This window comes from Thalia democratica, chromosome 2, assembly GCF_965202585.1.
Source record: "Thalia democratica chromosome 2, ktThaDemo2.hap1.1, whole genome shotgun sequence".
In the NCBI taxonomy this organism is placed as follows: Eukaryota; Metazoa; Chordata; class Thaliacea; order Salpida; family Salpidae; genus Thalia; species Thalia democratica.
The window spans coordinates 7,396,379-7,419,075 of record NC_139166.1 but is presented as its reverse complement, the minus strand read 5'-3'; positions in this window follow the sequence as shown (position 1 = coordinate 7,419,075).

Sequence of the window (22,697 nt, the reverse complement as noted above, 5' to 3'; positions counted from 1 at the left end):
TCTTTAATTTTCAGCGCACACAGCGCTTACAAAAAAAAGGTCAATTGTTAAAAGTTTTTTAAGTATTTTATTTACGTATTTATTAATATTTTTAATTCAATCAATGTTTTTTTATCTTAAAACTTACCTTTTAGTCTCAATTCATAAAAGAAAAAATAAACTTAGTACTATTGTCGATAATTTGCAACCTTTAAATTTCCACAGATCTCGAATGTAGAGACTAACTTCATAACTGTTTTTTATGTGCTTGAGGTAAGATTTGTACTTAATAATCTATACTAAAAGAAACAAGTTTACAAAAATTATTTTTATAGTAAGATTGAGTTTTAAATGATTTAATTAAAAACATTGCTTATTGCAAGCTTTAATCAACTTTAAAGTAAAGATGTAACAGTTTGTTTACTTCTAATACCTTCAACAACTGAGATTTGAGTTCATTTTTGTAAGCGCTGTGATGCGGTAATTATTTTATCAATTTTGTATCAGAGATGTTTTAAGTAATGCACATTCTTGTATAAATTGTTAGATTTAACTTTTGTGATTTGTAGGTTACATCAATATAAATGGTAAATTTAAAAAGATATTTTGCATTTTAGATTTCGTATCAATATATCTTTTTGGGTAAGAACAAAACATTAAAAATAAGCTAATTTTATTACAGATTTATAATGATACAAAATTAAAACAAATTAAACTGAAGAAATATTCTAAATCTGTAAGTGTAAATTTTTGTAATTCAGGAAAATAAACTACTGAGTTAAAATAACGATTTAATAAATGTACTACGCTCGTATCAAAAAAAAAATCTAAAAGTTATTAAATTTCTAAAAAGTTGAAAAACTGAATATGTTCATAAAATAATAAACATTTTTTTTTATAACATATAAATAGTTATATTTAAAGGTTTATTTCTATTTATATACAATTTTTTTTCGAAGTTGAGTAGATCTTTAAACTTTAAATTTGTGTTGAATTTACAAATTATAAACACATATGTTCAGAATCACATAAAAACATATAAAAAAATTTTAAACTCGTCGTAATAAACATTTTTTATTTCAGTATGTTATTTACTAAAAATTAGTGTGTTTCCGCTTTTGTCAGTGTTAAAATTCAGACAAATATTCGATGTTTCAATATTAATTAACAATAAACTACATTAACAAATAATTTCTCCTTGTCTTTTAGTCATTTGCGTTCAGTAGATCTCTACTTGACGGAGTAATATGCAGTTAATATAATTTTATTAAACTTACTTGTACTAAAAAAAAACTTTAAAAGCTCTATTTTACTGAAAATTTTTTGCGATACTTTAAATATAAACTTAAACGATTAAGAGTATAAGTTTAAACTTAGTTCTTAAATTAAACTGATAAAATAAAACTTTATTCATTTTATAATTGTAAGCGTATTACTGCACTGTAAATTACAATTTAGAAGCCAAACTAAAATTTAGAACTCTGAATATTTATATCAAAAATAAAGTAGACTTTTGCAACAAGACTTCAAAAAACTTTTATATTCATCGTAAAGGCAATTTTCAACTTCAAACATGATATAACATTAGTTAATTAAGACATTAGTTCAATTTAAACAAGAATAAACTTGCAGTGTTAACTTATTTTTAGATAAACAACTAAATGTGTTAGTTTAAAAAAAAAATTCTAAAAAAATATGAGAGTTAACTTATACATTAGCAAATAAAAGATTGTAAAAATTAGGTGTTTAACTGTTATACTGAATAAAGGTTTTAATTAAAATGTAAATATTATAACTTCATCATAATTATTTAGCATCATAAGTTTTAGTTTGAAATAAAAGTGTAACGAATTGGTGTCTAATATTAAAGCCACATAAACAGGACACACAAAAAGAGAAAAAGAAAATAAACTAATATTTAACACTTTAAGATAAATTATATATATATATATATACAAAAACATAGTTTGAATAAAAACACAAGTTAAATACAATATGATATACGAATGAACTAAAGTAAAAAAAAAAAAATCATTTCAAAATATTCAAACTTATATATTACGTAGTACACACATTAAAGAAGCTTGTCTAAAACCATCGCTTATAAAACAAAATTCATAATTACAAAATAAATAAAAGTAAACTAATAGTTTGTAGAGGGGGAGGCATAGGGAAAAGAATATTTATTTTTTCTTTTGTTTATAGTGGAAAATTAGTAAATTTTACTGGTATTTATACTATTTAAATCGAATCATTTTAGCCTTAAACGAAATTGTTCAACCCCCTCACAAGATACTATATCCTGAGGTAATCTGTTCCACATAGCTTTTGCTCTGTGAAAAAATACGCCTTGCCACTGACTGTTTTGAAAATCATGTTTACATACTACACTTAGCATATTTCATTGTTTACATGCTGAATCTTATCTTTTTTAATGTTAAAAATGTTTAAGATTCACAAAAATTAGCCAATCAGAAAGGAACGCTTGCAAATAATAATGTTTGAAACATAACTAAAATAAGGATATGTAAAATTTTGTGTTGGAGACACATTGTAGGACCATATTATCTGATATTAGATTATAAATTTACTGTCTGATGATAGATATATTATATAGAAGTAACAACAGCATGTTTATTTGTTGCTGTATGTTTATTAATTCTGTATTAAGAGTTTTTATTTAACAACACTTGAACTGCTTTAATTTAATTTAAGTTAGATTTTTTGTTAATTCACACATTAGTTTGAATTTTCAAAGTATTTAAGACTTAAACTTTATTTACTATTAAGTTTTAGTTATTTTAAAACTAAACTGTATTTTTTTATACATACTGATCTGACATTCAGACCAAACACATGATGTTGTCTAGCTCAGTCTAACGAATGCATGTAGTCTGATGATCTAATTGGTATGGTCAAACCTTATGTCAAATTAAAAGTGTACAAGTAGATTTTCTATGAAAATTAAGTTTTCTTGACGTAGGTAGAATGTCGCAGTAAAAGTTTATTTTACTAGAATATATATATATAACTAACTAATTTAAATTTATTGTTAAACTTTTATTGCGCTACGCCGTTTCTCTGCAGAGCAGTTCATCAGACGCTAAAAAAAGCTGAAAACAAAAGTATACAGGGCGATGAATTGGAAAATGAAAATACACTTATAAAAGAAAAATTAAATTTACATTTAATATATGAGTTTAAATTAATATGTAGTTTACAAAAGTTAAATTTAAAGTTAAATTAGTTTAAAATGAAATATAGGTAAGTTTAGTTTAAATAGTTCATTAACTATAGGTTTTATATATTTTGATAATCTATTTTCTAAGCATTTAATATATTGAGCTTTTGAAAAAATGTAAATTCTAAGATTTATAGGGGATTTTTAGAAAACAGAAACGGTCTTTTTACGGGAAGGTTGTAACTTTAAAACAAAATCTTTATACATTACAACAATAAATACAATGTAACAATTAAATTAAATAGAATAAAATAAACTAAGTTAATGCGATAAAAAATAAACTAAAAGTATTTCTTAGGGTTATGATGGCATTGCGTGACTAGTTCATTTCTCTTATTAAGGATTTTTCTTTGGTTAGCGTTAGCTATAAACAGTCTTTCAAGGTTACATAGTGAGCACATAAAGTTTGGCTTGAATCTGCTTTTTGTCTGTCTGAGAATTTTCCATTCAATAGTGTATTTTTCGCCTTTTTCATATAATTTCCACATGTAGTTGGCGAGTTGTGTACAGTTGGCGTGCTTCTTCTTGTTGGGTTTTGGAAATGAAACTCTGTGCTCGTACAATCTACTTTTGAATGCTCGTCGGGTGGATCCAGTATATGACATTCTCTCATTTTTCTCAGATGAGACAATTGCTTCATAGATTACATTTTCTAATTTACATTTATTCATTACTGGACATTGCACTCTGTTTTTGAAGTTGCATAACTTCGGTTCTATCGGTGGCTTTTCTAGCAGCTTCTTATTATGTCCACTAATTAGTGCTTTTATGTTTGGGGAATAACAGTATGATATCTTGGTGGAACTTCTATTGAAGATTATATAACTAACTTATACAGTTTTCAGTTTTCAGTGCATATCAACGCTAACAAATAAAAAGTTAATTATTCGATATATCTCATAGTTTTTTTTTTTGTATATGTGTTGACCACTTGGTTTTTATCTTGCAACATTTAACTCATTCAATTGCAATAGCTTTAAACTATTGTGCTTATCAATTTCTTGAATTCAAAACAAAATTATATTTTACCTTTCTTTTGTTTGCTTAGCGTAAAAACGTACAAACATAAATAACTTAAAACGTTTTATGTATAACCAAATATTACATTACCTTATAAACGTTTTCATAATAAAAAATAACATTTGAAATTTGTTTTCTTTTTCTAAAGCTAAAAAGCTTACTTAGCTATTAGAGTTAGTACAAGTTATAATTTGATATTGACAACTACTACTCGCTGATGCCATTTAGTTGCAAGCGCTTTGATGCGCTAAATATTTGAGATTTTTATAATTAACATTTATATTAAATTTCTGCTATAATATATACAGCTGAGTGACACAAACAGTTGTGAGTTATATATGACGTATTTTTGCCAAAAAAACTATTGTGTTTATTCGTTAGTAACTTTACTATGTAAAACATGATAAAAATCATATACAAAATTAAATCTCTTTCATAATAATTTAGTACAATGTTAAATTAAATTGAATTTAAGTCGTTGAAAATTTTTAAAAGAACTACACCAACTTTTTGACTAAAAATTCATGGTATTATTATTCAATAACTGCGGATGTTCGTATTTGTTTATATACTTAAAGCTTAATAAACCTTTCTTAACTGTTTCACAAATCTTTAGCACCACTAAAAGCGCTATTCACTGCAAGTTAGAAAACCATTAGTTATATTAATGTTAAAGTTCATTAAAAGTTTTAATTTTTCTATGTTAAAAATATTTTGTTTTTCCTTGTGTAAGATTTTTGACATTAAAGTAACAAACAAAGTTAAACAGAATAATATGGAAGCTAATAAATTTTAATAAAGAATTAAGTGTGAGAAATAGTTGTAAGACTATTATAATGGAAAAAGAGAATTATTGCCATTAGTGAAGTTTTGATTTTCTATTTGTTTTACATTTTAAGTATTATATGTCTAGTTTAGACAAACAAAAAAAACACAACATTTCATGCTTTGTTAATTAAGCGTTTTTAAAACTAAAGTTTTCCTGAAAGTTTCTTAGTTTATACTTTAAAAATATATATTATAATAATATAATACATAAAGCATTTCTTAAAGTATAAAGATTTTAGGTTCTTAGGTTAAAAAAACAAATAAATGTAGTTCACGTAGTTACATGTTTTATAACATATAAAGTCAAGTTTAAGCAGTATAATTCAACAGTTTCAAACATGTTTTTCATATACGAAATATAGAAATATAACTGATTTTCTTATGTGTGACAAAATTGGCCAACTAAACCAAAATAAATGTTTTTGGCTTTACATACTTTAGTGCAAAAACAAAAGCACTAATTTTACGCTTGAGTAAGTAATTATAATTTCTACAAAATGTCATTTTAACAATAAATAGAATCGTTTAAAATGTGCACATGTTTAATTATTTTTTTTAATGTCTACTATCTTATGAGTACGCTTTTTTTGCCGTGCTATTGAGTGGTTATAAAACCAAAATGTTTATTCCCAGCATAAACCATATTTTTGACAAACGTATATACTAAATTTATAAAACATGCTTTTCAATGTTTTTGTAAGCGTTAAAGTTTGAATACACTTTGAACTTTATTTAAACTATGATGTTGTTTTTTGATTTTTTGTTATGCTGTTCTTGTGGTAATACAGTTATAACTCAATAACTTAGAGTAAATAATATAATAACTTTTCTGGATATAATTTTAGGATAATATTTTAACAATTTGTACACTTCTTATGAATTTCCTTACAACCGAATGATTTTTTTTTTGTGTTTGGTTATTTAAAACAGCCTATCAGTTTTTATTTTGCAAGTTATGCTATTTTTTACAGTTCTGAAAACAAAAAAAATTACTTAATCTAGTGTTTGTAAAATATGGTCGAAGTACATTATTATTTAGTTATTAATCAAAGTTCACCTGTTTTAAACAAAAAAAGTATATGTTCTGCACTTCAAAGCAACTAAATATAATTATTATGTATAGAATTAAAAAGTCATATTTATATTTTTAAATTTACTTATTTTACAGTTAAAGATTTATAATTTAATAGTTTAGTTTTAACATTTTAATAATTATATAAAGCTGTTTGTAAGCCCAATTTTTAAAACAACTAGTCATTTTAAATTAATAAAAAAAATAAAAACTGTACAAACATAAAATTAAATACTCAAATGACGTCACCATTAAATTGAAAATATTAATTTTACATGTTTGTAAATGTAGTTAATTTATTGAAATCTAATGAGTAATAATATAATTTTCAGCGTATACAAAAACGCAAATTTTAAAATTTAACTTACAACTAGCTGGATAACATATTTTTCGTTTAGTTTAATAATATGTTTATCAATGACATGAAAAAAACTACAACTTATCACTTATTTAAACAAAAAGTATTTTAAAAAAAGTAGTTATTGTTAGCAAATGGTAAATTCTTAGTTATTTTTTTGATGACTTTAATTTTAATAACTTTATAATGTTTATAATTTTTTTGACTTCGAAAGTAGAACACTACTATTATAAGCTGAAATTTTTTTTAATGAGAGCGCTTTAAATTGCGCTTAAAATTAAGAACAGCGAAGATTTAGTCTATAGATATTAATTTACAATGATATATACTAGTCTATGAAGCGAAGATTTACTAGTTACGTCACTAAAATTTTGAATACTTATTACAAATTCAAATTTCGTATGAAAATGTTTAGTAAATTTGATATCTTTTGATTTTTATACCTTAACAAGTACATCTGTTACGAAAATTAATTATGTTAAAATAATATGTAAATTTTAAACTTTAAATAAAATTGTTTTAATTTTTAAATACTGTTATTTTGTATGTACATTAACCTCTCGTTTATTTACGCACATTGTGTCCACAAAAAGTGAAAAGATACTTACTTTAATGGCTGGTTTTTGATTTTAGTTCTAGAAAAACTTTAAGATTTTCATAGCTAAATCAAAACAAAATAAAAAAGCAAAAAACGGGTCAAACACCACATGCTTAAACAATTTCTTACGAGCTAAAATTGTAAAAAATATAGTATAAACTTTTTAACCAAAAAGACATACAGCATGAATAAGACGAACAAACAAAAATAAAAATTAAAAGAAAATTAACTAAGTTATTTGTTTAATAATTAAAGTTTAATATATAGCTTACAACAAAACTTGTACAATGAGACAAAATACTCATTAGCAATATATTTAACAATACCGCTAGTTTTTACTTTTAAAAATTTAAACGTAGGAATAAAACTTTTAAATAACAATTATAATCTTGAATTAATATGTAGATTTTAAACTTTATACGTGTAATATTGTTAGTTGTAAGCTTAACGAGTAGTTTAATATACTGAACAAAACATAAAAAACACATTTATTAAAACTAAATTTCTATAAGAAATGTATTAAAGTTGTTATTGAACTTGTTAAACAATATGATATATACTGCAATCAGCATTTACAACACTTTTGTCTTAATTTTTAAAGCATCTCAGCGCTTACAAGTAATAATTCAAAAAGTCTAAAACCTAATGAATTATATTTTATTATATAAACCTACTAAAAAAAGTTGTCAACTTTGGTTATAACTTTGCGGTCAAACTAAACTGATTTTAAAAGCAAAACTACAACGAACAATGCTTTCGTAAGTCCTGCAATCATAAATTTTTGGTCTTTTCCACAAGCATTATAACTCTTGTTTAAGAAAAAATTGTTTAATAAAATAATAAACTAAGGTGTTGTTTACAAAAATAGTTTTAAATCATTGATTTTGTGATAAAATCAATAAAAAAACTTTTAAACTATTAGTGATGTCACTTTATTATTAGTAAATTTTATTTGCTTCTTTTATTTAAAGTATTCAAATGGATGCTACATGTTTTAATATTTTTAAAATAGTGCATGTAAAGGTGCTTACATTATAAATCATATTTAAGACATAGGATTTAGTGTTGAATAAAGGCAATAAAACATCATTTTAAATGTAATGTTTAGCTTCAACTAAAGCTTTGCTATTTTTAAGACAATTAAAAGAGTTTGTTATAGCTAATACAGTTTCTTCGCTTAAATTTTTTTTGTTATGTATATATTTGTACTACTTTTGGTAGAGTTTAGATTTTTAAGTGTAGACAAAATGTCTTTATTAAGCTTATGTTTTGAATATTACCAAAAAAAAGTTGCTAGGCCTATTAATAAACTATTTTTAAAGTCCTCATCCTTAAAAACTTAATTTTCTGTTGTTTTATTAGTCAAATAAGCAATACAAACATTGAATTTTACAAATAAATTATTAAAAAAAGTGTAGTTTTAATATAAAAGTGTTTCGTAAAATAGCTAGCACATGTATGCGCCGAAAATTTAAGACGTAACAAAGTCAGGGTTAATTGTAAATACACACAATATTAAAAATTTATTTCAGATTAAGTCAAAGTTTGTTGGTTTAAAAGTTACGTCACAAACATAATTTTGTTAAAAATATAGTTGCAGATTTAGTTATTTTTCATAAGTAAAAAGAAATTTATTAGATTTTTTAGATTTATTAGCTTAAAACATATTTTGATCATGTGTAAACAAAACAGAATAGAAGAAGAAAAATATGTTATGTTCGCTTTTGATTCAAGAAATATAAAACAACTTAGGTTATTTATATTCAAAATGTTTGAAGATATTTTATTTATATAAACTGATAATTGTAGTTTTGAAGTGCAAATTAATTCTTAAGCTTATAACAGCAAAAAGCTTATTAAAAAAATCATCCCAATAACTGTTATTTTAAATATATTTTTTAATTTGTTCACACTTAAATATAACATTTAGTAATAAAACATCTGTAAAAGAAGTTTAGGTGAAAAATGTGAAAGAAAATACGTAATCCGGGAAGAAATAACATTTAACTTTGTCACTGTGAATTATTTTTGTAAAAAATGGGAAACATTTGAATTTAGTTTATTTATGAAATAGGTATTTTATAACTAACTTACTAAATCAAAAAACTCTCTACAATCTTTTTCAGATGATAACTTTCTTTTGTAACAAGAAAGTTAGTGTAAAACTAATAAAAAGACCTCATGGGATGATAATCTGTCTGTTTAACATTTTTAAGCTAGAGCAGTAAACTCTTTTAAGGTTTTTAACATGTTATTCATAGACTCAAAACGAAATTAATCAAGTTAATTTAAATTATCAAAAAAAAAAACTTAAAATATATAAATTTGCTAAGCGGGCTACATTTGCATGCTTGCGAGCCGCAAAGTTTTCTTTAGAGGGCGGTATTCTATTCAAAAAAATCTGCTCGCAGGCCGCAGTTTGCTGACTTACTCTTCGCAGTCTGGAGTTTGCCGACCTCTGTTATACAAGTGTAATAGTTATGCAATGGTATACTTAATATGTTTACCAATAATATATTTTTTATCTTCTGTGCTATTGTAAGTGTAAAAATGTTAAAGGCAGCATCAGAAACTAATGTTATAAACTTACCCTAAACAAATAAGTTTTTATGAAGGAAATATTATATAGATCGTTGAAGTTTTATGCAGTATCCTTTCTACTGCTTGTAAATATTTTTCAATTTAGATATAATTTTGCAATAATTTGTTTGGTTTTTTAAAATCTAAGCTTTTAAATCTAAATACAAAGTTAAGTTTTTTTTAGCAACAGTAGAAGCTAATATTTATTGTTTAATATTTTTTAAATGTATACTGAAGCCTGTACAAACATTTTAAGAATGATAAATCTGAGAGAAGGACTTATGTTTCGACAGTTTCAGCCTTTTAACCTTGATCATGACAAAAAGATAACAGAAAAAGGTTTAGTAAAAAGATAAAATATGTTAAAGTTTTAAAAATATTTAAGTTAAACTAAATTGAAAAAAAACTTATAATAACGATACTAAAATAATTTATATGTAAATCACAAATATCTACTCATAGAGCAATTTCAATAAATAAAGTTTCAAATTTCCGTACATATTTTTAGATACTTAAAAAAAAAACCTAACAGTAATAATCTGAAAGTATAATATTTTGAGTAAGTTTTACTACATTTCATTTAGATAAATAAAACTAAAGGAACTAGATTAAAACTTATGCACTTATAAATTATTTATCAAACCTAGTTTTTATAACAAAAATTACACAGCTTTATAGTTAAATAGTAATTTAGATTTTAGTTATTAAAACAATTACAGTTAATTAATTTTTAAATTTAATGTAAAGTTAACCTAAGTTTGCACAATTATTAAAACATAGGAGTGAGAAAAAATCAAAAATTATATAAATTTAAATATAATCGGACTATTAAACTTACTAAAAGTTTAAAAAGTGATAAACTTAAGTGATAAAAAAAGTTTTCCTGTTAATTAATTTATTTATTTTACTTAAAAAAAGTGTTATTGTAAGCGCTTTAACTGCTTAAAATTTGACCACGAAATTGATACTAGTTTCCAACCAAACTTTATACATGATATACAAAAAAAATAAACATAAAATCTGTAAATTTAATATGCTGTTACTAAAGGAAGAAAAATAATTTAATAAAATTACAATACTAAGCGTATAAAGTGATAAACATGTTGTTTGTAAAAGATATTGGATATAGTTACAAAAGATAGATTACTTTTATAACAATAAATATTTTTTAGAAGTTACTAACTTTGGAAGTAAATATATAACATAAATTGAATTAAATTATTAGATGTAATATATACACCTTTTAGTAAATACAAAATAGACATAGCTATAGATATTCTTAGTTTTAATGGTTTTTAACATATAAAGAAAACATATTTTTTTTATTAAATTTAATGTAAGCGTGTTTAAACGCGGAAAATATGAGACAGAAAGACAAACTTTCAGTTACTAATTTTGCATTTATAAATAATAAAAACACTACTTTCTAAGGTATTAGCGATACAAAACCAAAGCACTAATTACAATGATAAAACAAAATGTTTTTGACCACAAATTAATCTTCAATCTAAAATAAACAAAAATATTAAAAAAATAATTTTTCAGTTTAATAGTAGGCGCTTTTTTATTAACAAATATTTTATTTAAAATAAAGAAAATTCAGTTTTAGGAATTTGTGTTGTTTGTAGTTGCAATCGTCAATATTAAAAACACGCTTATTAACAACTAAAATCGTTTAAGTATTATTTTACATTGTAAATATTTTATTTAGAAACAATAGGTTTTATCATTCTAAGTTGGAATTAATGTTTAGTAACTGTTCAGTTAATTTAAAAAACAACACAACAAAAAAGTTGCAACAATATTGTGAGAAGTTGTCGGTCACATAAAACTGATTTCCGTATATTTTATTTTGAACAGTTTAACAAGCTTTTTAACAATTTATCATCTTTTACAAATCATCAGAGTTTCGAACTTCTCAACCTTTGTTTAACTTTTGTATGTCATAAAATAACTTTTTTTATTTTTGATTTCAAAGCTACAAAATGTTAACTATTTTTATAACTTAAAAAAATACTAAAATACTATATTAATTTGAAAAGTTATTGAAATGAAAGCGCTTTCAAACAAAAAATTATTGAAAAAAAGGACACTTAAAATTTTGACAAACTATGAGTAAATTTATATTTATTATTTACAAAAGTATATACAAGTCTTGGAAGCCAAAATTTGTTTGTTACATCACTCAAAGTTTAAACATTTTAATACTCAAAATTTTTAAAGTATAACTAAATTTGTAAAGTAAGCTTTTGAATCCTAAACCCTAAGAAGTGTAGTTGTTACGAAAATAAGTTATATAAACATTTTCATTAATTATAAACTAAAACCTTTTGACTTTTTAAATACTTTTATTCTGCATGATTAAGAGAAATAAAAACCTTAATAAAACTCTTACGACAAATTTAATGCTAGTTAAATACAATAACTCTTAGATATAGTTAAGAAAGTAAGAATTTTTGAATTTGTTATAAACTGAACAAATTTTCCGTAATAGTTAAACAAACAATGCAATTTAATTTTGTTTAATAAATTTTGTTTTTAAAGCTTTGTTTTTACTCAATTAAACTTAAAGTGTTTCTGATAGAAAGCGCCTTAAGTTTTGCTGGAAGTATTAAGAAACAAAGAATAATTGAATATTTGTTAATTTAGAGCATTATATACAAGTCAGTGCAGCTAAAATTATATGTTACGCCACTATGGGTTTACCTTTTACTTATTATTTAAATTCTGTATAGTATATGTAAAGCTGTTTAGTAAGTTTAAAAGCTTTTGATAGCTATATATGTTACAAAATTTAATTATGTGAATATTGTTTGTAAACTAAAAAAAAAACTTGTTAATTTTTCAATATTTTCTGTGAGACTGAAAAAATTAAAATTTTATTTGTATTACGAACTTTACCTGAAATTAATAAAATATGTTTATTATATAATATTAAAGTTCTACTAATAAAAATTTGAAAATATTTGTTGTTTTTTAAGTAATGTATTTTATTATAAAACTTATCATTAAAGTTTTCATCATTTATTGTATTATTACGTCTTTATCTGGGGTGAAACATTTTATTTACAATAAAAATAATAAAATTAGTTAAAACCAAGTTTAAAGTTAATTCATTTTTGCTAGTTTTTAGACGCCGGTATTAGAGTCAGTTAAGTAAAATAAAAAAAAAACATTTTACAATATTTATTCATTATTAGTAATAAGTAATAACTCAAAGCAACTGTAAAAAATTATCTAAAAAATAATTCATGTACAGTTTTTTCCGCAACGTTTCGTTTTTTTAAAGAAACATTGTTTTAAAAATTCAGATCAACTTTAAAGCAAAGAAAAAACAGTTCTTTTCGTCTAATTAATTTCACTTATATCATTTGAATTTATATTTATATGCGCAGTAATGCACTAAAAATTAAACTTCTGGCAAATATTTATCAATTTGAAATACTGCAAAGCTATATATAAAGTATTGAAGCAAGCTTTTTAGACTTGTAAGTGACGTCACTAACAGTATTATTTTTAAAACGCGAATTTCACTTTTAAGATATCGTGATAATATAACTATTAATAGTTAAAGGTCACAAAGAATAACTGAAATTTGAATGCTGCATTAGCTGGTAAGAACAAAACAATCAAAATAAGATGACAAATTTTATGACAGATTTAAGATGAAAATAAATAAACAAACCTGTAGGTATGGTTTTTTTTTCAGTGAACAAATTAATGCAGTTGAACTATCAAACTAAAGTAAATATTGGGCTTGTATTAAAGTTTAAATTTTAGTTAATATTTTTATTTTCAAAGTTCATAGTCAAATAAAAAAATAAAAATTGTTTTTGTTTTAAACTGCTTTTACTAAATTTTCTTTCTTTCTGTATATAACTACTTAAAATCGTTGGTTTGCGCTTTTGTATGAGTAAAGTCTTAAAAGTTCTTGTAAACACTATAAAATTTTATTTAAAAGTCTAAAAAAATATAATCTAAAAAGCAAGTGTTTACGAGCATCTTGTGACGTCACAAAATTTAAAACTTGATGTAAAACATTTTATATTAATTAAATAGTTATTGTTAGACGTTCAAAGGTTTACAATACACCTAGAAAAAGCATATTTTTTACAAACATATGTTATATTTCAAGTTTCAGGTTGCGCTTAACTTAAGCATAACGTTCTTGACTTTATCCTTTACAGATATTCTCTACATTGAAGGTTTTGAGTAAATAAAAACATTCATCATATAGTCAACTTATATAATTACTAAAATCAATACTGATTAAGCAATATTTGCTTATGGTATATCTTTGCATCATTTTTAGTGTTTTAATACGTAGAAAATTCTATTTAAATTTACAGATGATTAACTTATATTCTACATTGGTATACATAAGAACATAAATTCAGTATTTATAGTTTTTAATGTGAAATCACTATAATTTTATACAATCAATAAAGGCACTAGTGTTTATTTTTTCTTTATATAAAATATTGTTGTAAAGAAACTTACAATTTTATTCAACTTTTTATAGTTTTTTTTGTGATTATAAGCAAAAATAATCTATACTTAGCTAAAATTATTTCAAGAATTTTTGAACCGTACTTTCTTATTAAAATTAATTTTTCAAATTTCTTATCTTATTGTTTTTTTTATTGGACTGGTTTTAATTTTATAGTATTTTCTTTTGAAAAACTATACCACTTGTTGTTTACCACACCAGTTTGATAAGATATTTTAATAAACACGGCCTTAAATACATATATTAAGTAAATAAAAAAGTTTTAAAATTTAATAAGTTTATACTTAAAATGAGATCTTACTAAAATTTTATAAGCTTTTTAAAACGTTTTGATAAGCGTACTAAAAGTTTGTTATAAATTTATTTAAACTTAGATAACTGGCTTTAAACTAGTTTTAATATAAGTATTTTAAACAGTTCTTTATAAACTTATAAGATAATTGATGAATAAATAAGCAATAGAAATAAGTTAACACAGTTATTTTACAACAGTTATTAATTAGCTTAAACAATTAGGTATTTTATTAGTTAAAGTTATTTATTAGTTTTTACAGTTTTTTTAATAATTTTATTCTGATCAACTTTAAACTAGATTCACTTTAAAACAAATAATCAAAAAATATATTTAATGTTTTGTTATTATTACGGGATTTTAAATTTTATTTTTAGCGCTTTGATGCGCTAAGAAATCTAATTAAAGTATCTCTAAAACCAATTACTTAAAACTCATTAATTTAAATTGAAATATTACCCTAATTTGCAGAAGACGTCTTTGTGAGATCTGTTTTGTATATCTTTATACTATAGTAAAGAAACATTTAAGACTTGAGCAAGATTGTTAATTAATAAATGTAGCATAATTTTTCGTTTAAAAACTTTATCGCAAGTGTTAGTGCTTATGTAAATGTATTTTAAAAACTTTAAACGTTAAGTTTCATTTTTCAAACTAAACAAGTATTCTAAAAAAATATTTTGATTAAAAATAATTTAATTTTTAATAAAAAGTACATAAAATCACTTATCTAACAGTCTGAAATCCTATTTAAGAAAAAAATAAGTTTTTCTTGAAAATATTATATTTACTAGGTTGATTTTTTTTTTCTTAAATGACATTTTAGAACTGTTCAAAATAACCTACTTATGATAGTATTACTTTGTTTTTAAAAATATTTTTTTTTTAGTTTTTAACTATGATCGTTTTAATATCGACACATGCTTTATAAATGAAGTTATAATTGATGTGTACTTAAATTAAATTATACAATAAAAGCAGAAAAACGTAAAGTGAGAAAGAGAATATTTAGTATTTGTATAAAAATAATAAATATTTCTATAAATTTTCACTTCGAATCTTAAACAAAGCAATAGTTCATACTTTATTAATAAAATATAGTGTTTCTTAAACGTTTGATTTACGTATAAAACTTACTATTCTAATTATTCTTTAAAATAACTGCATAATGCATGTTGTAAAAACTTTATAGCAACGAACTTCGTTGGTATATTAAACAAATTAAAATTGTGCTACTTAATATCTAATATAAAGTTCATTAGATTTAAATCTTTTTACTATACTTTTAAATTCATACAACTAATGATTGCCTTAAAATTATAAAAATATAGTTTTTATAAATTTTTAAAGCTATCCTAACAACCAAACTGTACACAAGTCAATTAGACATTCGATACTCTAGTCAAAACTATTTATAAGTTGATCAAGTACAGTTTACTAAGTTGACCTAAAAACTACTGAATTAATAATTGTTTCTGGTAATAACAAGTGTTATAACAGTCTATATTTTTTTTAGATAAATGCAAATTATATATATATATTATTATTATATATATATATATTAAAAATTATATTAAATCTATCAACTTTTTATTCAAATATTTTGCTCGATACGCCTTATTGATTTTAAAAATATAAAGTATTTATTTATACGGGGTTATGTAGTGTAAACTAGTAGTGTACTTTAAATAGTATAACATACTATATATATAGATATATATTGTTTTAATCTGTTCGATTAATATTTGATAATAATATTGTTTTTATGTGCTTTATTGGTAATTTAAAACTTAAAGTTCAGGTTTAGCTTTTTTATTAATATGTGTATTACTGTAAATGTGGTTGAACATATCTAACTAGTTGAACATTTATTGTATTAAATAGATAATGAAATAATATTAATGAATTAAAGTTTACTACTTAAAAATAAGAAAGCAAATGTTTAATAAGTTTTAACTAATGTTCCTATTGTAATCTACAATTTTTTACAGTCAGAACAGACCTTCAAGAAGTAAAGGGATATCTAAAACAAGTAAAATAATTCAAACAATTTAATTATCTTTACAATGGTTGTTGGAAATAAGTGTTTGAATTATGTAGTTTATTAAGAACTAAAAGCTTAAAGTTTCGTCTGAGACTTAGTTATTATTTAAACTGAAATTACTCAAAACAAATTTAAACACAAATTTAGTGGCTATACAATAAACTGTTTAAAGTTTTAGGTTTAATTTAAAGTATCGAGCTTAAAAATTTGCTGAAATATTTTTTATTTGCGCTTTTGCAAGCGTTAAAATTTAATCAACGACATCCAAACAAAACTTTTAAATTTTTCAGGATTAAACGCATTTTAATGAAGCAAACGTTTACGAGGATAAAGTTTTTTTTTTTAATGAAGCATATACTTTGTACAAAGGTTGTAAACTTTGGTTGTTCGATTTGATGAAACTATAAGATTTTAAATGAAAAAACTTATATACAATGCTTTCTTAAAATTTTAAAAATATTTTCAAAGTACTTATCAGTAACATATGTAGTACATATTTAGTACTTACTGAAATTTCAATTGCTTACGATTGACCTATAAACATTAGAATATGATATTTTTGAGCAAACAATTTCATTATAGATAACTTTATTAAAGTTTGATTATAGTACTGACTATTGTAGAAAATTAAAAAAAAAAGCTTTTATAAAATATAGGGCTTAAATATATTTATGCAAATCGTATTTTTATTCGCGACCGGTTTCGGTGGCAAGAGATTGCGACCTTTTCAAGCAAAAAATAAAATATGAAACTGCATATAACAATATTAGTTATTTATACTGTTAAATAAAAACTTGTTCATGCGTGAGGAATATAAATAAAAACAAAAACCTTGCTTATTCAAATATTTAAGCATGTCTGAGTATATTAGGTAAAATTTGTACTAGTTTATAAAAAAACAAATTAAATTAATAAAAAAAAAAAACTGAATTCAGAGCTTTTTAAAAAAGTATCAATAATATAAAGTATTTATACCTTGAAAAAAATTTCTTTAAATGAAATTAAGAATTGTCTAAAACTGTGATTTTAAGCCACGAGTCAACAAAACATTAATAAAACTCAAAGTCGCTGAAGATTTCAAAATCTAATTTGTGTTAAGTTAACATAACAGTTAAAATTTAAACGGATCTAAGAACTATCGAAAAAAATTCTAAAAATTAATCTAAGTTGAATTAAGAACTATGTAAAATATTTTTTTCAATTTAAGCCAAATGTCCACAAAAACTCAATAAAAAATCAAAAAATAACTTATTTTGTACTTTAACTATGATTTGGTTTAAGTTTTGTTAGTTTATTAATAAATATTTGTTTCTGTGTGTGCATGAGTTCATTAATTCCATTTTTTTGTTGATGCAATTTGTACCAGATCCAAGTATTGTTAAAGCTTCTTTTAAGCACAATTTGCATGTTATAATACCTGGTTTTGATTTTTCTACCTTTGTAATATTTTCCAAATTATTTTGTATTTCTTATTTTCATATTTAAATTTATGGGTTAATTTTGAGAGTTCAGTTGCTTGTTTATACTGGAGGTAGTTTTTGTCATTTGGATTGCTTTTTATTGTTGTGTTGTGTGTAGATATACGTTTTTTAGTTGATTAGCACTTAGTCCAAAGTATATTTTTGTTAAATTATCTGTTTCTGTTGTTGCCTTGTAAATTACATTTTCTGCCCTACATTCTCCTACTTCAAGGGGGCAAGTCTTTATCTTTCTACAGTTGCATGATTCATTTTCAGGTCGCAATCTCTTGACACCGAAAAAACCGGTCGCGAATAAAATATATAACTTGCATAAATGTATTTAAATAAGTACTTTACATCCCAGTAAATTGAGCATTCTTTTTTAGTTAAGGTAAATAACTATAAAATATAGGGTTTGAAATTATCTAATAATTTGTAAATTTAAGCAGTTTGGAAATCACCATAATAGATTAAGCTAATTAGTTTTCATCTTAACAAAAAAAAGTTATAAAGGTAAACTTTAAGTAGTAGCTCTCAAAAAAAAATAACTTATTTAGCCAAAATTTTTTACCTGTTACTGTATGTTTAGTTTTAGGTATTTGTAAAACTGCTTATAATTTTAAATAAATTATAGATATAGGTAAAAACGTTTAATACTTACATATTAAAAATATTTAGACGTTATGTTAAAACGCTTTATTTTAACTACCTTAAAAAATTAGCTTTAAAACTTACTTTTCTTATATATCAATAATGTAACAGTTTTACAAAACTATATTTAATTAATTTTTATTGATAAACAAGCTTTTGTTTTATTTAAAAAAAAATGTTCTACTATGTTATTTAATTTAATTTTACACAGTTTAAAAGTAATTAAAACAATAATTTAATAAAAGCCAACCTATATCAAGGTAATTTAAACAATTATAATTTACTATAGGTTTTATTTGATAATCTAAACACATATCTGACAATTATTTTAACTGTAAAAATCATTAAACTTTATATAGATACTGTTATAAAACGTAGGTTTGTGAGCGCTTAACTGTCCCGTAAACATTTAACCAGAACTTCAATACTTTAACAAAAACTATGCAACTTTATGTACAAATAAGTGTTGTAAACAGTTTTTAAAATTGCGTCAGTAAACATTTTCTTTGTTTTATAAAGGTAACTAACAAACATAAAACATAAAATTTTAATAGGAAATCAAATTTTTTCACAGTAAAATTCTTTAAAATGAAAAACAAAACTAAAGATAATAGTTTTAAAAATGTTCACGGCAAAATGTAAAAATTGACTCGTAATATAATAAAAGAAATTAATTAGATGACATTCATTTAAAAACATGTGTCTTTTTTGATAAAAAAAGTTTTTAGTAAAATACTTAGCTTTTATATTTTATATAATTTGAAAGCAATCATAAGCTATTATTAGTTTAATTGATATATTTCAAATAACATAATATAGTTTGAAAATATTTAGTTGTTTTCGTCAGCATATGTCATTTCTCTCTTGAATACTTAGTTTTATATATAAAAAAATATTTGAGTACTTTCAAAAAATTTTTTTTTTCTATTTATTTACAATAGCTTAAAGCTATACGTGATTATTATTCCTAAAATCTGGTGATTATCATGTTCTTATATTTAAGATTTTAGAAATAAGAGTATTTAAAAATTATGGTTTTAACAGCGTAAATGTTTATGATTAACTTTTAACTTTTTTAACTTTTTTAAACGTTTATTTAGTAAAACATAAAAATTAAACCTTTAAAGTAGCTTTATAAACTCAAAAAATAGATTTTTAGCAACACACCTTAAATTATATATATATAGAAAACTTTATATTTATTTTTTAAATTAAATAACATGTATATTGTTTAATTTTTTACGGTCCTTGTATTTGTAAGTTCAATAAGTTGCGTTACTCAATAAACTAAAAGTAGAAATGTATGAATGAATTATAAAAGTTTTCTTTTATTATTTTTTTGTTACAATACTTGCAAAAAAGCTTTTATTGTATTTTTTGAGTAATTTTAACTTTCTGTATTTTTGTTGAACATTTAAACTAGATATTAGTTTACTTTAATGACGTCAACTAAAATATTTGACGTAAATTTATTCAACTTATGTATATAAACGATTATTAATAAATCGTTACAGTACAAAACCAAATTCTTAGTTTTTGGCGCAACAAAGCGCTTAGTTTGTTTAATTATACAAGAAATCAATTACAAAGAAAATATTAAAATAAATATTAATATTTATGATTTAAATCAAATTAGCCATTTTGATACCATATATACTGTCAGATGAAAAACAGATTTGTAAAGAAGAGTGGTGATACAAAAATTTTTCTTTAATCTAACGTTATTAAGTTATATACTTTTGTTTACTTAAATTCATCAATATATGAAGCATAACGATTTATATAAACACAGTTGTTACAAAAAGTAGTTTTATACAAGCTTTATGTATACTATTTAAGTTATCCTTTTAGTTCTTATCTATGGTTGTTTCAGCATGATTAAGACAAATTTAAGCATTATATCAAAAAAAAGGTAAAAACAACTTTATTTAATTCCCTTTTGTACTAACTAATTAAGATACATATTTTTGTAAACTTATTAATATTTATAACCATCAAACCTTATAGCTTACACCCATACATTTATACAGAATATGTATTTTAGTAGTTATGCCTAAGTTTTTCGAAGGATAGAGTATAGTAATTAAGAAAAAATGTTTTTAGAGTAATATCTATTTATTAAAAATTGAAAAATAAAAACTTTTGAGTGTATTTTTTAAAATATGCATGTTTTTTTACCAATTCAAGAGAAACTTTAAAAAAAAATTAAAAGCGTTTTAACATGCTTTGAACTATTTTTAAATGGTAAGTAATAAAATTTTACAGCTTAGTATGTTTAAATATAAGTTAATTGTTATTTATTATCCATTGAGATATGGCTAGAGTAGTTTTTGTAAAAACCAGCTAATTTTATTTTCAAGTAAAAACAAAATAATAAAATTTTATAGATGTCAGTTGTAACTGGTAAATGTTAGGTTCACTCGTTTGTAAATATTCAAGCAAATGGAAAAGTAATTCAGTTTGAATATGAGAGTTATAATTTTCAGCGCATATAAATGGGCTTTTAATGAAAACAAAGTGGCAAAATTTTTTATTTCAAAGTTATGTTTACAGTAAAAACAAAACAAATATAAGCTATAAACGTATCATTAAACTAAGCATTAAGTCATATAAACTTTTTTCTAAACATAAAGTACATAACATAACTTATAAAACAAGTATTATAAAATTTTCAAGATATATCTCCAGTAACTTTACAACATTTTTTTTAAATTTTGTTTAGAATAAGTATTTTCTGCGAGTATCTGTTCCTTACACTACACTATTTGGTTTATAAATAAATATTGATTTATCTAAATTGTTTAGATTGATTCAGTTTTGTAAGTCATATCAAAATAATTTTAAAATATTTTGATTTACACTAATTGTATTTTCAACTTAATTAATAAAAAGATATTTAGAATTATTTATTTGAACAAAAAATTTCTATCGAGTTTAAGATCAAATAACTTGTTGTCTAATGTTCAACTAAAAATGTTATTAAGAACAAAGGAGAGTAATTCAAACTTAACTATGTAATATTAGAGATATTCAATATTATCAATGATGTAAGATTATTCTTAACTATTATCTGGTAACTTAATTATTAAAATCTAACAACTTTAATTATAGAATTTAAACTTTAATTAAAATGTACAAAAGCACTTTAGTGACGTAATATGGCACAAATTTTAGCTACTTTAATTTCTATATAAATATACAACGTTTTAAAGTTACGGATCAACTGTCTGTATCAAATTTTTAGCGCATGCTCTTATTTAAAAATATAAGATACTGTTTAATTATTTTTTATATATCGTTGACCAAACAAAAAGTTTTATTATTTTTTTTTTTTAACTAACAACTTTAGTTTAGATAAGTTTATACTTTGATTAAAAAATATAGCATAAAGTAAAGAAGCTAGTTTTTATTAAATCATATGGTTTTAAAACTTTATTGTTTTAAAAAATATAACAATGAATTAAAAAATTTAAAAAAATAATATTAAAAAATAAAAGAGACCGTTTTCGTCCTTATTAGGACTCATCAGTCAGTCACAACCGAAAAACTTGTAGTCATCAATCTACAAACGGTTTATGATTCTTTCACATGAAGCAACCATTTGCTGGCAATGATCATTGACGTCAGCATTGTCATTTGCCGTGCAACGTTAAAAACATTGTCTAGTAGGCAAGACATCTGGTACGCTCGTTTTAGTACGATCAACAAAAACATCGGCGAAAGTCTGCAGAGCAGAAGCATGTGGACAATGTTTTTAACGTTGCACGGCAAATAACAATGCTGACGTCACTGATCATTGCCAGCAAATGGTTGCTTCATGTGAAAGAATCATAAACCGTTTGTAGATTGATGACTACAAGTTTTTCGGTTGTGACTGACTGATAAGTCCTAATAAGGACGAAAACGGTCTCAGTCTACCGAAGCTTGTGGTCTGATAATCGTATTGGCATGATCAACTCTTTTGTTAAAAAAGAAAAACGTACTGATTAGGTAATCTCAGTATAAAAACCTTATAATTAATAAGTTTATTAGCACTTATGTAATTTAAAATAAAGTTTGTATCA